The 14,025-nt window shown below is 39.9% G+C and overlaps 1 long non-coding RNA gene across 2 annotated transcripts in view; it reads left to right on the top strand.

The window, feature by feature from the left end:
• Positions 1–14,025, top strand: part of LOC121072156 — a 145,762-nt gene that overhangs the window by 9,783 nt on the left and 121,954 nt on the right. For both annotated transcript variants that reach the window (XR_005821033.1, XR_005821034.1), the window contains exon 3: positions 10,614–10,802. This is a non-coding gene — a long non-coding RNA (uncharacterized LOC121072156). The remainder of the gene's footprint in view (positions 1–10,613; positions 10,803–14,025) is intronic.

The raw sequence follows: 14,025 nt of genomic DNA, 5'->3' as shown, positions 1-14,025 counted from the left end.
AGCTAAAGAGTTACTAAAGCTTTTCTTGTCATGGAGTTATTAGCAAGAAGTGGCTTTGTGGACTCATTGTTAGTTCGTGATGCATGACAGGCCCGTGGTACTTAAGACTCAGTTAAAGGTGGTGTCTGTGCCTTGCTCCTATTTAAGCAATGAGGAGTTAATTTCTGTGTGACACTTAAACCCAACAACAACCAAAAGGATGCTAGTCCTGGGAGACATACAAAGTATGAGAATATGATGAGTGACTTTGTAGAGAAACATGTACCATTTCATAAGAGCAAGAGGACAAAATTTGATTTAGAATGTCTAGTCTTTTCAGAAAAGTCAAGGTACATCTAGCTCTCTTTTATTTTAACAGGAATTTTAGCTTTTGAACTGCCTCTGTAAAAACTGAAGTGTAGTGTTTTTCCTCAAATTTCTAGACTGAAAAAGCCATACTTAAAAAAAAAAAAAAAAAAGGGGGGAACTCGAGACTTGGGGAACTAAATTGAGCATTAAAATAGATTTGTACCATCAGTCTCCTTAGATGTGAACATTGCTAGGCTTAATGAGAAAGTACTGAAGCAGAATGACAGTTTCTTATTAACTCAACAAGACTTGTCTAGCTATTTCCATGCTGCTTTCACTTGCTCATTAATGACCTTCTGCACTATAAAAAGAACAACCCAAACACTGTAAGCCCCTGGGAAGACCTTTTTATATGGTCTATCAGATGTTAAATGGCCTGCTAGCAGTGAAGAAACAAGCCTGTGAAATGCTGATCAACTTTTTTCTTGTCCTTGTGCCTAGACAAAAAAAAAAAAAAAAACTGATTAAATTGTCTACTGCAAGATAACAAACGCAGGTGACACGCTAAGCCTGAGTCACTGATGTCTGCACTTAATTCCAAGTGAATCCAAGTTGACTTCAAAGTAATGGAGTCACAGCTGTAAGTAGCTCAGAAGGAAGATAAAGCTGTCAAACTTTCCATGAACACCACTGTGAGTGAGCTGCCTAGAAGGAAAATGTTTGTCATTGACCCATCATTCTAAAAAAGCAAGAAGTGTAGCAGGAAGGAAGTTAAAATAACATGTATGTAAGTGATTGCTTCCTTCGTGTGCTGGCTGGGTATCTCAAGGGGGGAAATGGATTCCTTTGTCAGAATCTGAGCAGCTTCTTGCAGATGAAGCTAAAAAGCAAATGCTGTCCAGATCTGTTTTCTTAGTCTAGGGCTCACTTCTGCTATCGCTTCCTTGCAGCTGCATAGAATTGCATAAATAATTCCTAGTAGTGCCTGGCAATGGCTAGCCAGATTACCTGTAACATGGCTGCTGCTCACTATGGTTGGGGAGTTGATAAATTGGGTTGTCCATTCTAGGCAGCTTCATCTCTGGTGCTGCTTCATTAAGTCCAGTGGGCTCTGCTCAAGTCTCGTCTGTCAGTATGGAAGATAGCTGTGGTGGTAGGGAGGAGCAGCTCAGAATATCTAGAGGATTAATGCTATATGAACTCACTGCAGCAGAGCCTTCAAATATACACTATTTTCTGTTCCGAGTGTCTATCATGCATTTAAAGCTTGGTAAATTTGAACTGAAAGCTATTGATGACTTTCAAGCTTTTTTGTGATCCTTGATATTTTCTCAAACAACTGCATCTGGAGCAGTTTTTAAAGCGAGATGAAACTTGAATTTTGATTTTCTTTAGAGTTTATCTGAGTTGGCAATTGGTAGACATGAGAAGACTTACTTCTCTAGGCATGAGTGCAAGTCTATTGAATCTAGCAGTATCTAGGTACCTATATAAAATCAAAATAAATGCATGCACAATTCCCTTTAGACTGAGATTAGTGATTTGGCTTGATACTAAATCCTCTAACCTGGAAAGCTTGCAGCTGTAAAAGAAACAGTATTTAATAATAGACCAAGACTTGATTTCAATGGAAGCATTGTCTGAGTAGGGACATCAGAGCTTGGTTCCAGAGCACCAATAAAAAAAAAATAATAATAAAATAGCCTTTTTATTTATTGGGCACTCAGACTTGAAGACTCCCAGGTGCCTATTAGTCTAAGGGCTTGTCTGTACAAGAAAGTTAGTGTGCAATAAGTTGGAATATGAATTTACAATGCCCAACTCCTTTGCGCTCCCCCTGTGCTTGGATATTCTTAGTGCACAGTAATGGTGCCTCTCTCTGTGGCAGCTCACTCAGCTTTGAAAGTGAAGTAAATCACATTCTGCTTAATGCCTGTGTGGTGAGTGAATGCTGAATAGCCAGTGCCCTCCAAATCTGAACCCAAACTTCCTCCTCTCTACTGAAGGAATGGGTGATGTTGAATAGAATTCTGCCTTTGTCCACTAAGATAAGTACTGTTCTGGTTATGTTTTCAGAAGGGAGGAAAACAGTATTTTCAAAAAATCCCTCCACTTCTTAATACAGCTTTGGGAATGTAGCTTAGGTCAGGAAATTTCAGTATAATTCCTTGTAGAGAGTTATTTTCATTGATTTTTTTTTACAACAGTTGACAGTTACTGAAAGAACTTAGCCATTTCTTAGTCTGTTTTGCATGTGATGTCCTTGAACCTGGCCAAATGTGTGTATGTGTGTATTTAGTGAATGGGACTGAGGTTCATGAAATTCCTTTTTTACTTGTTTTGCCAGTTCAGATCCATTCAAATAAAATGCTTTTGTTGGCATATATGGAAGAGGCAATGTAGTGTTGGGGTGAGAACATGGAGAAGAGAGAAGGGAGGGAAGGTAAATGGGTGTTTGCTATGTGGGGTTTTTTTGGTGGCAGTGCTGATGTTTGCTTATGTTTTGAAACTGAATGGAAGATGTGAGGTGCCTGGACAGCCCCCAGTTTGCTGAGAATTCTTGTCATAAATGTTTGGCACAGAAAAACCTGACTGCTGGAGAAACCTTGAAAGATGGGTTGTTTGTTTTTTTTCCTCTTAACCTAGAAAAGAAAGTGAAGCAATGACTTGCAAACTCATCAGTTTAGGGGGGCAAAAAGTGAACAGGAACAGTTTTGCTAATTCAGTCTAATCCATACTTGATCTCTTAGTATTTCATTTACTAAGAAGATTCTTTCATCCTTGATGCTCTGAAAATGTTCCAGCTTGCATATAAAAGATAGAAATGGATTGTGAATTTTGCACCTTTCACAGGATTAATGTCACCTTGCTGTTCTGCTTTGGGTACCCATAGTATCTCATAGGGATGCAGAAGAGAACCAAAGTCTGACTCAGTCTGTTTATCCTGCATTAATCTGAAGCTTCCAGACTGACACCATGCTGACTTTGCAGCTCTCTGAGTTGAGAAACAGTGCTCTGTTTCCTAGAGGAAAAATGAGGGACGAACTAGATACAGGTACATACACTCAATAAATGGTGCCACAAGAATTAATCTTACTTTTGTTTAACATACCAGGAAATTAGCTAGTTATAGGTAAGGATCTACTTTCTTGTCTGTTTCTGCTTTCCTGTGTGGTTGAAAAAGAAACACAGTAATGCTGAAGTGAATTACTTATTTTTTTAACCATAACTCTCTCGTTAAGCAAGTAAGAATTATCCGGTGGAGAACTAAGGAGGCTGAAAGAAGCATTGCTACTCCTGTCTGTCATACTATGGTGTGCGCAGAGAAGATTCTTCAACATGATGAGAAGGCAGGGTTGCCTGGGGGGGGCTGCACCTGGAATCCATACACTGTCCGTTGCATAGCCCTGTTCTGTGGGAATTCCTCCATAATCTCAATGCCGTGTGACTCAGGCAACAAAAGGTGACTGGGTTTTGACCGCAGTGAGTTGTCTTCATGGGATGACTGTGGTTAACTAGTCAGCGTTAGCTATCAAGTTTGCAGCCAGACTAGATCAAGGAAAAAATACATATTTCAGACATGCTGGGAGAAGGTTCTCATCTAGGTCAAATTTTGCCTTGACCAGCTGATGTGATGTACATAACTTCTCCTGCCTGTGGTGTTTGTAAAGCTGGTGCTGTGCATTGACCTGATGAGGACATAGTTGAGATCATCTGTGTTGTAACTATGGTGAGGATAAACGTAAACTGTCTGCTCTCTGCACAAGGATTGTGTAGCTACAAGTTGGAGCATCAACATTAGTCGGGTAACTCTTCTGTCCAAAGGAATTGACCCCCTACTGAACTTCTGGCTGAGGGAAGGGAAAAATACTTCACTGTAAATGACTAGCATAAAGACCAGGAGAGAGACTGTCAGGCTAGGTCTTAAAGCATCTCATCTCCTGATCCTCTGCTTAAGTCACTATACCATGTGTGTGTCTACCCATGCTGAATGAATTCTCAAATTGTACTGTTTACTCCCTTGAATAATAATCTTTAATTAAAAGAAAAATGATAAAATGAGGTAATGACAGATAGCACAGAGAAAACATTGGAAAGTGAAGAAAGAAATGTCTGGGAGTAACAGCAGTACTGATACTCCCATGTTAACGATTCAAGAGCTTTCTGACTGCTGTAGATGCAAAAATGGTAGCTGCTGCAGTCTGCAGTGTTTTGGGCACTGCAAGGAGAACTTAGAAATTAAACAGTAATGGATCCCACATTTGTTCCCAAAAGATACTTCCAGCTCTCCTGCAAGGTGTGTGGTGGTCTCAAGATGCAGAATACGCCTTTGCAAGTTTAAGCCTGTAGTTAATTAATCTGAAATCCCTCCTATCTGGGCTGACAAGTTAAGAGAACTTAATAAATTATTGTGACACTGATCTCTAAGAAAATAGGCAATACTCACAATTATATCATAAGGTTTATCGTTGCCAGGCTTGCCTGAATGTGCCCTTAGTATCCACTACAGCTCCACTTCTCTCCTTTTCACCCAAGCACAAATACCAGTGATTCTAGTAGCTCTTAAATCATGTTTTCCTTTAGCCTGTTTTTTGTTGTAACTGCATTCACCTCCCCTGCTCTCTATTCTGTTTTGAGGTCAGACATCTGTGACAGATACTATGTTTTATCTGGGACGTGCAACTAATGACTCCTGATTTTAGGGAACATGGTTTTAATTAGCTCTCTTCCTTTCCTCTGGTTGCTGAACAGAGCTGGCCTCAGGTGGAATTTTTTAATTGTGCTACTGCTGTCTCTGTTATACAAGCTGGAGTTCTGTTGTGCAGAATAAATTTGGGACAAAAACAAAACGTCTTGTAGCAGACTTCACAGGACTGGTCAAAACTTTTTAAATTTGTGTGAACAGTTGTTTTTGTGTGGGTAGTGATAAGTACAACAAGTCAGGGAGGTACTGCCCTTGCTCTTTAGGTTTGTCTGATTTCACCACTTGTATTTACCATGTTATTTGCTGATGTTGTTTGTACGTGGCTATGCAGTGATGGTGCTGGTGTTGGATGTTTCTGCTACCTCTGTAGGAACTGGTTTCCTGAGAAATTCAGGGAGCCCCAGGCTTTTCCTTCTTCTCCCTTTTCTCCCTGATGTCAGTTCTCATGCTTAGCTGACCTTTGACTAAGTTTGCTACTTTGTCAGTTTTATTTTTATTTACTTATTTCAGGGCATGTTTCTGGCTAAGTACTCGAGCTTTTGGATTCACAGAGGAGTTAGACAAATGCCAGGTCTGGCATAAGGGAAGCAGGGAGTGGAGTATGTGGCAGGCTGGGGGAAGATGGTAGTGTGGGACTACCTGCTTTGGCATGGTCGGCTGTTTAGCCTGGCTCACTGAACTACACTTGAGGTTTGCAAAGGGATAAGCTGTCTCCCTCCTGTTTAGGAGAATTATCCTTATTTTGGAAGTAAAGCTAGGAGCATGACCAAAAACAGTGCTGGGTCATGAGGCAGAGCAGTGGCTCAAACACCCAACTGCCAATTTCCTTTACTGTGCCAGGTTCTGGATGGACTGGAAGATGCCAGTCTGGGAGAGAACAACTCTGTGACTTCGTGGGCACTTCCCTGAGTATAACATACTGGTGTTAATTTTTTTTAACCTAAGGCCTTGCTATAAGCTATTTAAATACACACTGGTAAAAAGCTATCTCCAGTTTTAATATACCAACCTCTTATCTATACAACTCCCAGAATCTCCTATCTCCAAGGCAGTGGTTTCCAAGATTTGGGTGGGTTCCCGTGAAGATAAATCACATCAGAGGCATGACCTTTGTCCTTGGAGCTATTTAAATAGCTCAAATATCTATTGACTTCATGCCCTGTGATTTCAGTTGCTGAAAAGTGAACACACTAAAAAAAGGAAGAGTTGACCTATAGTGTATCAGATTGGTGATATCTTTGTTTATAGAGCACCACAAATACAGATGGCATTTTTCTAACAAATTCTCCCCCCAAAGCTACTGTATTGTGGCTAGATACGTTTGAGGAGGAGTTAGTGCATCCATATAGAATCTAGCAGAAGAAAAGATTAGTCTATTGTAAATGTCAAAGATGCTTGGGGAAAGATGAAGACATGAGCACAACAACTGGGAGCCATCTTTGTCTGGAAATAAATGTTCCTGGTGATGGTAAAGAATTTTCCTTACATCATTTACCTGTGTGTAATTCTGAATCTTCGTGGGAATTTTCTGTTGGAAGAGAAAATAGAGACATAACTAATCAAGTCGGGAAGGTGTAATCTAGAGCACCACAGTCAGTACATTTAATAAAGAAAGGTATTTGCATTTGCCCCTTAAAGATGAGCAGACTCAGTGTTTTTTACTGAAAACTACCGCAAAGTGTATGGGACTCCTTGTCTTCTCTAGTTACAAAATGGATCCATTCCCGTGGATCTGTGCTCTGGCATAATTTTATCAAAGCAAAACTCAGGTTTATACTTTAAAAAGCTGTGAAAAAAATACTTAATATAAGCCAGTGTGATACAATACCTACCTGAGTTTGGAGATGGTGTGAAACTATAACCTAGGAACTGATTAACTTGCTCATTGACACTATGTTAACTTTAGCCTATTTACTAGACTTTTCAAAGACCAGAAACACACAAAGGACAGCAGTAAACTGGGGACTGTGGAATCAGTCAATGCAAGGATTTTAGAAGATGAATTCATTTCTTTGGACTTTGTTTCTCCATAGGAATATTAACTGTGTGTTTAGGTTGCATGAACAGGTGATGGTGCTGGGTTTTGTGTTGCTCTTTGCACTGAAATATTCTGAAAGTGCTAAATGTATTGTTCTGGGTGGCCGATGCAGCTCTGTAGCTGTGTGGTAATGTTATGTGATTGTGGAAGAATAAACAGTGCAGGAGGAGGCTTTTGTCTTTCCCATTCCTCTCAGTGTCTATCTCGTTTCATCCATCTTTGTAGATTCTGACTGTCATCTCAGACCCTGCTTCTGCAACAAGATCTGTAGGAACAGATTTCTGGATGGAAGTTTAGGCGTGTCCTTAGACTGTAAGATCCCTTGCACAAGGTCTTTAAGTTAGTCTGCTATATTATATATATATTTCAAAACAGCAAAACTTTAGTTTGGAAATAAGCACTGAGGTATTACCTCTTCCCTGCTTTGTGTTTGTTCATCATCATTCTACATCTTTATCTGAGCACTGAGATAAAGCTGATAAAGAGTAGCTGTCTGTGAAGGAGCTGATTCCAGCCTTGCTGCAAACACCATTGTCTGGTCACAATGTGGGCACTGACAGAAGACTTGCACAGTTTCTTAAATATAATCTCAAATTGTGAGTACTGTTTTATGCTAATTCTGCTATTTGGAAATGTTATCCAGCCCACTAGTTACTGAATAATTCAATAATCTAGGTGTTGTTTTTTTGTTTTGTTTTGTTTTTACTTTTACAACTGAAATCTTTCCTTTTCTTGAGTTAGCAAGTTAAGTTTGTCATAAAGGTATATGGCAACATACTACACAACACACAAAAATGGTTGTTGCAAAACCAAAAACACAACACTGATCTCTGTATTTCTAAGATTCAGAGGCTCTCCTTTCTTCTGGACAGCTGCCTCCAAAGACCGGAGTTTTCTGTGAATATGGCTATAAGAACTTCAGATCAACGATCTACAATGAATGATATTTAATATCTGAAATATTTTCAGAAATAGTCCTCATAAATACAAATATTAAAAATTAACTCCTGAATGTAGTTCCAGACTGGCTTTGATAGCCAGTCCTTTTCCTGATTTTGGGTGGTGGTGTAATGTCACTGGGGACAGTAAGACAGCCACAGTTTTGCAGAGCAGAGGCAGCTACATTTCACCAGTGATGTGATCCTGTCTATAATATGCTTTCATAGTTAAAGGTTTATTTTTTTCAAATGTTTCTAAAGTGCTTTAAATTAAGTTGCATGGAAGTTTGTGTGATTACAACATCTGTTCCTCCCTGAGATGGTGCTGAGCTTGTGTAAGCTGGAGGAGCTGTACAGCAGTAAACTGATGATGCTGCATGTATCCCTATGAAACTGTGAAGAGCTAAAAGCAGGTTGGTGTGTTTCTGTGGTGTTCCACCCTATGGCTTTTGCACTGTGGCTCCACTTGAACATTAGGAGGGAAGGTCTCCTCAAATGCTGACAGTGTCTGGAAGCAGTAGGTTTTGGACAGTGTTAAAAGGTCTCCTGGGTGACTATGGAGATACTGTTATAGGTGAAGGAGAGCATTCAGCTGGCATGCTAAGCTTCTGTCATGCTGACAAGGACCTGAATAAAAGTTTCAGGCCTTGTCTTACCATATACATAGCCTGTCCTTTTGATATTTATCCATCATACTGCTTCTTGATCCTACTTTTCCTTGTGAAGCTTTTCCAAGATGTTTTTTCTTACCACAGTTATTTCTACAAATTATATTTCCAAAGGTGTTATCCTCTGTTAGTGTAAACTCTCCCAACTCAAAAAGATAATGTCTCTATGTCTCTATTCTGTATTCTGTATTTTAAAAAGTACCATGTACATTTGTGATGCTGTAAAATAATTAGCTTGAATAATATAGGAGCTCATTAGGGTTATAGATTTTAAGTGTTATGATTAGATTGTGATGGGATGGGTAGTAACTTGCAAAGTACCTATCCTGCAAGCTGTTGCTTACATATAATAATCCTCACTATCTATCATGGCAGAATGAAAGAAACTTAATTGTAAATCACTGCACATTTTGGATGTACAGATTGACTGGCAACCTTTGCGTAAAACCAGCCCAAGGCTGGAACAGCACAATTGTTGCAGATCAGGGCAGAGCTGGATTGGTACAGAGGTGTGGGAAGTTCATTTAATGCAAGTTGTAGCTGGTGGTATCAGTGCTTCACTTTCATGAGCATAGAGCTTAACTTTGCTGCCAGCCTGGCAACTTCCCACTGGGATAATGTAATGCAGCTGCAAGATTGTTTTGGCTCTGTGCTAACTTTCCCCATACCTTTTTAATAGTCTATCTCCTGCCTTTCCCCATCCAGTCATAAAAGTTCCTAACATTTGTTCTACTTTTAAGAGCTAGCTAGTAAGGGCATGGCAGCTGATAAGAGGCAACACCCTTCCATAAAATTGTACTTTTCAGCAGTGAAATATGCTGCCTTTTTGTTAATTTCCAGAGTAGATTCTGGGGGGTATGAGTTTTTTGGGTGGTGTGATGTTTTTTGTTGTTTGGGTTTGTTTTTCAGCTAGCTATCCTTCATACCACTAGGGTGTGTTAAGCCGCAGTTTGTATTTCTGTGACTATTTGAAAACAGGAATGAATTTTTTGGAATGGAATAACACTCTAGCTTGCTTGAGTCTTGGTCAAAGGGATATGAAACTCTGTGACCCACTCTTGAAAGACAGAGGGCTTCTTTAGGTTGTTGGTCCTGCCTTGTTCAAGAAATCAGGACTTAGTTTGACTTTCTAGAGACTAGATGCATAGTCATGAGTGCTCAGCTTGACGTGGTTGTCACAATTGTTTTGTAACAAAAATAATTATTGATGTTGTAATTCATAGTTAGGGCAGAATGAGATCTGTTTTAATCTAAAAGAGCTTTTACTACCCAGCTTTCTTGAATATCAATAATTGAGAAATTGAAAATAGTATGGTAAGCTTCTTCCATACATAGCTTCAAACCTAGAAATGCTAATACAGCTTTTAAAATCAGAACAAAGCCTTCCTTTGAGGCAGTGAGGAAGCCATCATAATAAGTGTGAAGTAAAGCTAGCTAACTGCACTCAGGCTTTGGCTGCAACCTCCTTGCTTGGAACCTGCAACAAAAATCCACTCAACTCATCTCTCCTCACAGGATGACTTCTTTCTCTGGAATTTGACCTTTAAATGAAAATTTAAATTGTTATGATTTCGTGTGGGGAAACCACAAATATGGCTGAGTGTAAACCGATGCAGTGACAAATGTTAATGCCTGCAAAGGCTGAAACAATAGACCAGGGTGATGAAAACTGTGCTTTCCTCCTGCTTAATTAATTCCTTACTTTTTTTATGGCACATTGGCCAAGGTACAGGTTTCCAAGAACCTGAACTGACCTCCCCAGGAAAGGAGAGAAACTGCTTTTGTGTCCAATTACCCTCTTTCTTAGTAAGGCAGTGACAGTTTCAACAGTAGTTTAGTAAGATCCGTTGCCCTCTACAGCCAACACAGTAATTAGTTCTGATTTCTCTTCTAATGGTCTTTGTGTCTTTGCCATGACAAACCATTGTTACATGAGATCTCTTTTTGACACTTTTGTTGGTGCTATTGTGTTACAGATTGGCTGGGGAGCCTGTTGAAGACCTACGATTAAGACCTGCAAAAGATCTGGGAGAATTTCATTGACCAGTTTTTTTCTAAGGCATCCCCGGGGCTCACAGGCAGGCCCTGTTCTTTGCCTTGTGCCTTCCTGCTCCAGCCGGTCAGAGGGTCGGAAGGAGGCAGGTTCAAACATGTGGAGGCCCGAGGTAAGAGTTAAATAAACCTATAGGAGCGTGAAAATTCCACTTCTAAATAACTCCTCTGGTTTTCGAAAAACATTTGGGTGGCCTGCTATTAGGAGCAAGCTCAGTGTCCTTGGGACTGACTGTATATTGGGAAATTCAGCTTTCAGTTTGTATTTTTTCAAAATAGTTTGCCCCAGTGTCTTGACAACGTGGAATACGAAGGCAGCAAGAGGTTAACAGGTAATGTGTATTGGAAATAACTGGTCAGCGTCTGGTGGGTGCCAGGGTGCAGTCCCCAACATGTAAAGACAGACATCTGCAGGATGCTTTGGGTTCCTGAGATATTTTTATGAATGAAAGGTGCTTATGACAGGAATGCATGCTGAAATAGGCAGTACTAACAGTGTCTCTACAACCTCCTTATCTTCTCCAGTAAATCTACCCCTGAAGATAAATGTTTAATAACATTCCTATTGGGTTGTACTTTTTGAAGGTGGTTGAACTAATGACCCATAATCCAACAGATCCATTTGTAGTGAACAGCACTAAGGGTTCAGTCCTGTGTTGCTGATTTAGCAAGATGTCTGCTTAATTTATTGTTTCACTGTTGCAGCTCTTGCTCACTGCTCAAGCCTAATGCAGTGAATGTAGCCCACCTTTCAGTTGCAGAAGGGCAACGATTTCCTTATATGCATAAAACTTAATAAAAATCCTACATATCCAAGGAGTTGGTAAGTATGTGTGCATGATACAGAAATTCGAGTTGTTGCTTCATTGTGATTTGGTCAGGTAACTTGTGTGGTAGTAGCTGAGTACACAAACTTCTGTTGCAAATACCTGTGAATGCAGCTGAAATTTGCCTTGGTCATTAATACTCCTGCACTCAAATAGCTTTTTCCTGCAAACATTAAAGAAAGGTGGAAATGTGGCTAAAGTAAATTTGTCTCACACTTCAAACAAATACCTGTGGAATTCTTTCTATTCAGCAAATGAAGTGCTCCTAATCACTTCAATGGGAATTTGTCTGGTTTAAGGAATGCAGTATCCTGACCTAAGACCCCTGCTAGCACTTACGTAATGAGACCCACTGAACCATGTGGGACTACTTAAGCACATGAGTAATTTTATGGACCTTTGTGCAATATGCAGGACCGGGACAATGATTATGCCTACAGTCACTGATTTTTGATTGCGAAGTAACAGATTTAAGCATTAGGCTGGAGTGACAGTGACCCCAGTCACGTTTTCTTGCCACTGCATTGGGAATAGTCTCCTCTAATTCTTGGCAGAGGATGGATAATCAGGACAATTGCTTTCACAAATCCTGAGAAATCTTCCAGTAGCTATTTGCTCACCATTTTTTGTTAGATTGTCTGGCCTGCATTCCAGGAACTTCCTGTAATAAAAAATAAATGCATAAATAAGTTGCCCCCCTCCCCCTTCTGCTGTCACTCAGTTATTTGCTTTGTTAGAAAGTTCTGCAGTTCAGAGTAATGATAATTAAAGTGGGTGGGACTGTATGGGGAAAGAAACAACTACTTTTATTAGATACTTCCCTTAACATTTTTTTCTTTTTTAAGTATTACTCCCAAGTTTGAGGTGTTTTACTGCCAACTCAGATATGAGGCATTCTTGTTTGCATCCCTTTATAAAATAATTATGTTGATGCAACTGGATCCTGATGCCCTCAGTTTGTACTCTCAGGTTTTGGAGTTCTTGCCAGTAACACTTTTATTGAGGACCTGGGCTGAATGGTGTGTGATAAGGAGCAATCTTCCCACTGTTAAAAAATAGCCTTTAATTTAGTAAATGGAGAGACCAGCTGAGGCACCAGGGAAGGAAGCAGCAAAACAGCAAAAAGATTCCCTTCCCAGCCTGATAATTCTGTCCTATACTTAATATGAAAATGACAGGTATATCAGAAGGTTTGCTACAAAACTGAAGTGCTTCGTATGCTTGATTCCCAAAGCTTTATTTTATGTAGCTTTGTGTAAAATATGTTTGTGTTTGTATATTTATATTATTGCAAGGGTGTAAAGCAACACAGGGAAGGGAAGTTGCCTAAATGGAGACTATTGATGCTTTGTTCTCTTTTTATTGTTCACAGTGAAGTCAACTTGTTTCCATCTTCTAACTTTGTCTAAAATAATGCAGACCTTCCAATGTAAGCATTCCAGTTTAAAGCCCTACCTTAATCTCTTTTTTTCTGCCTGGCCTCCTTTATTTCTCCCTCTGTTTAATATGGCTAGGTACTGATCCACAAGTTTTATTAGAAAAAAAACTGCTTTCTCAGATGAGATTTAGTGGTCATTGCATCTGTATCTTCAGGGCCGCCCATTATTGCACATTCACTAAAAAATTTGTCTTCTCCTGAATGATAGGATATGGCTTAATCCAGATACCTGTACAAACCACAGAGGGTGGGGGGGATTGGTGGAATGACCAGAGCATTCTCAAAAAGAAGTCCATGTTTCTGCAAGGGAAAATGTGTAGGGAAAAGTAGTTTCTTTTAATAGACTGGCTGAGATATCTGGGAGAAGGGAAAACAAATAAGATTTTAGACCTTCAAGCCTTTCTCCAGGTATGCTGATTAGCTACTCACTTAGTGCAATGTGCTTAGGTTTTCCCAGAAATATTTTGTGTATTATCATTCCAAATTTTATAGGTAGGTATGGCTTATACCTTGTTACTCATTTCATGAGTTAAAGAAGTTTGAAGTGCATACCTGTGAAGATTGGTTCTGGTTTCAAATGGTAAGTCAGTCTCCTGCCTGAGAGCTTTTTGATCAGGATCTTGTATAGTTCCTCTCTCTCTGCTTATAGAGAGTTTTAGTATCATTATTATTTAAAAAACAAACAAAACAAGCTAAATTGTCAGCCCTGAAAACAAATTTCATCCCTTTTCTCTCTTACAGAAAGACAGCATTGTGAATTGCTGCATACATAAGCGTCCTATTATGCAAATAATACTCAAAGACAGGGTAGGGGGCCATGTAGATCTTAGATGACTTTAATGAAGCAGTTGTGGAGGCAGTTGTGTGGTGGTAGGCTCAAGGACGAGACTGGGCAAGGCCTGGCGAACTTCATGCAGAGGAAATAAAAGTTGTGCAGAACTCTGTTGAGGGTCTGCCGCTGCTCTGCATGTATGCAGGCAATGTGGGGTGGAAGTGTGTCTTCTGTGTTTCTGCAGTGGGGAGGCTGAACCTGGAGAGCTGGTTATCAGCTGAGGGAAAGCAGCTGTCTCC

Source organism: Cygnus olor, chromosome 6 (assembly GCF_009769625.2).
Source record: "Cygnus olor isolate bCygOlo1 chromosome 6, bCygOlo1.pri.v2, whole genome shotgun sequence".
NCBI classification, from domain to species: domain Eukaryota; kingdom Metazoa; phylum Chordata; class Aves; order Anseriformes; family Anatidae; genus Cygnus; species Cygnus olor.
Note: the sequence above shows the minus strand (reverse complement) of the source record. Positions and strands in the feature narration are given on the sequence as shown.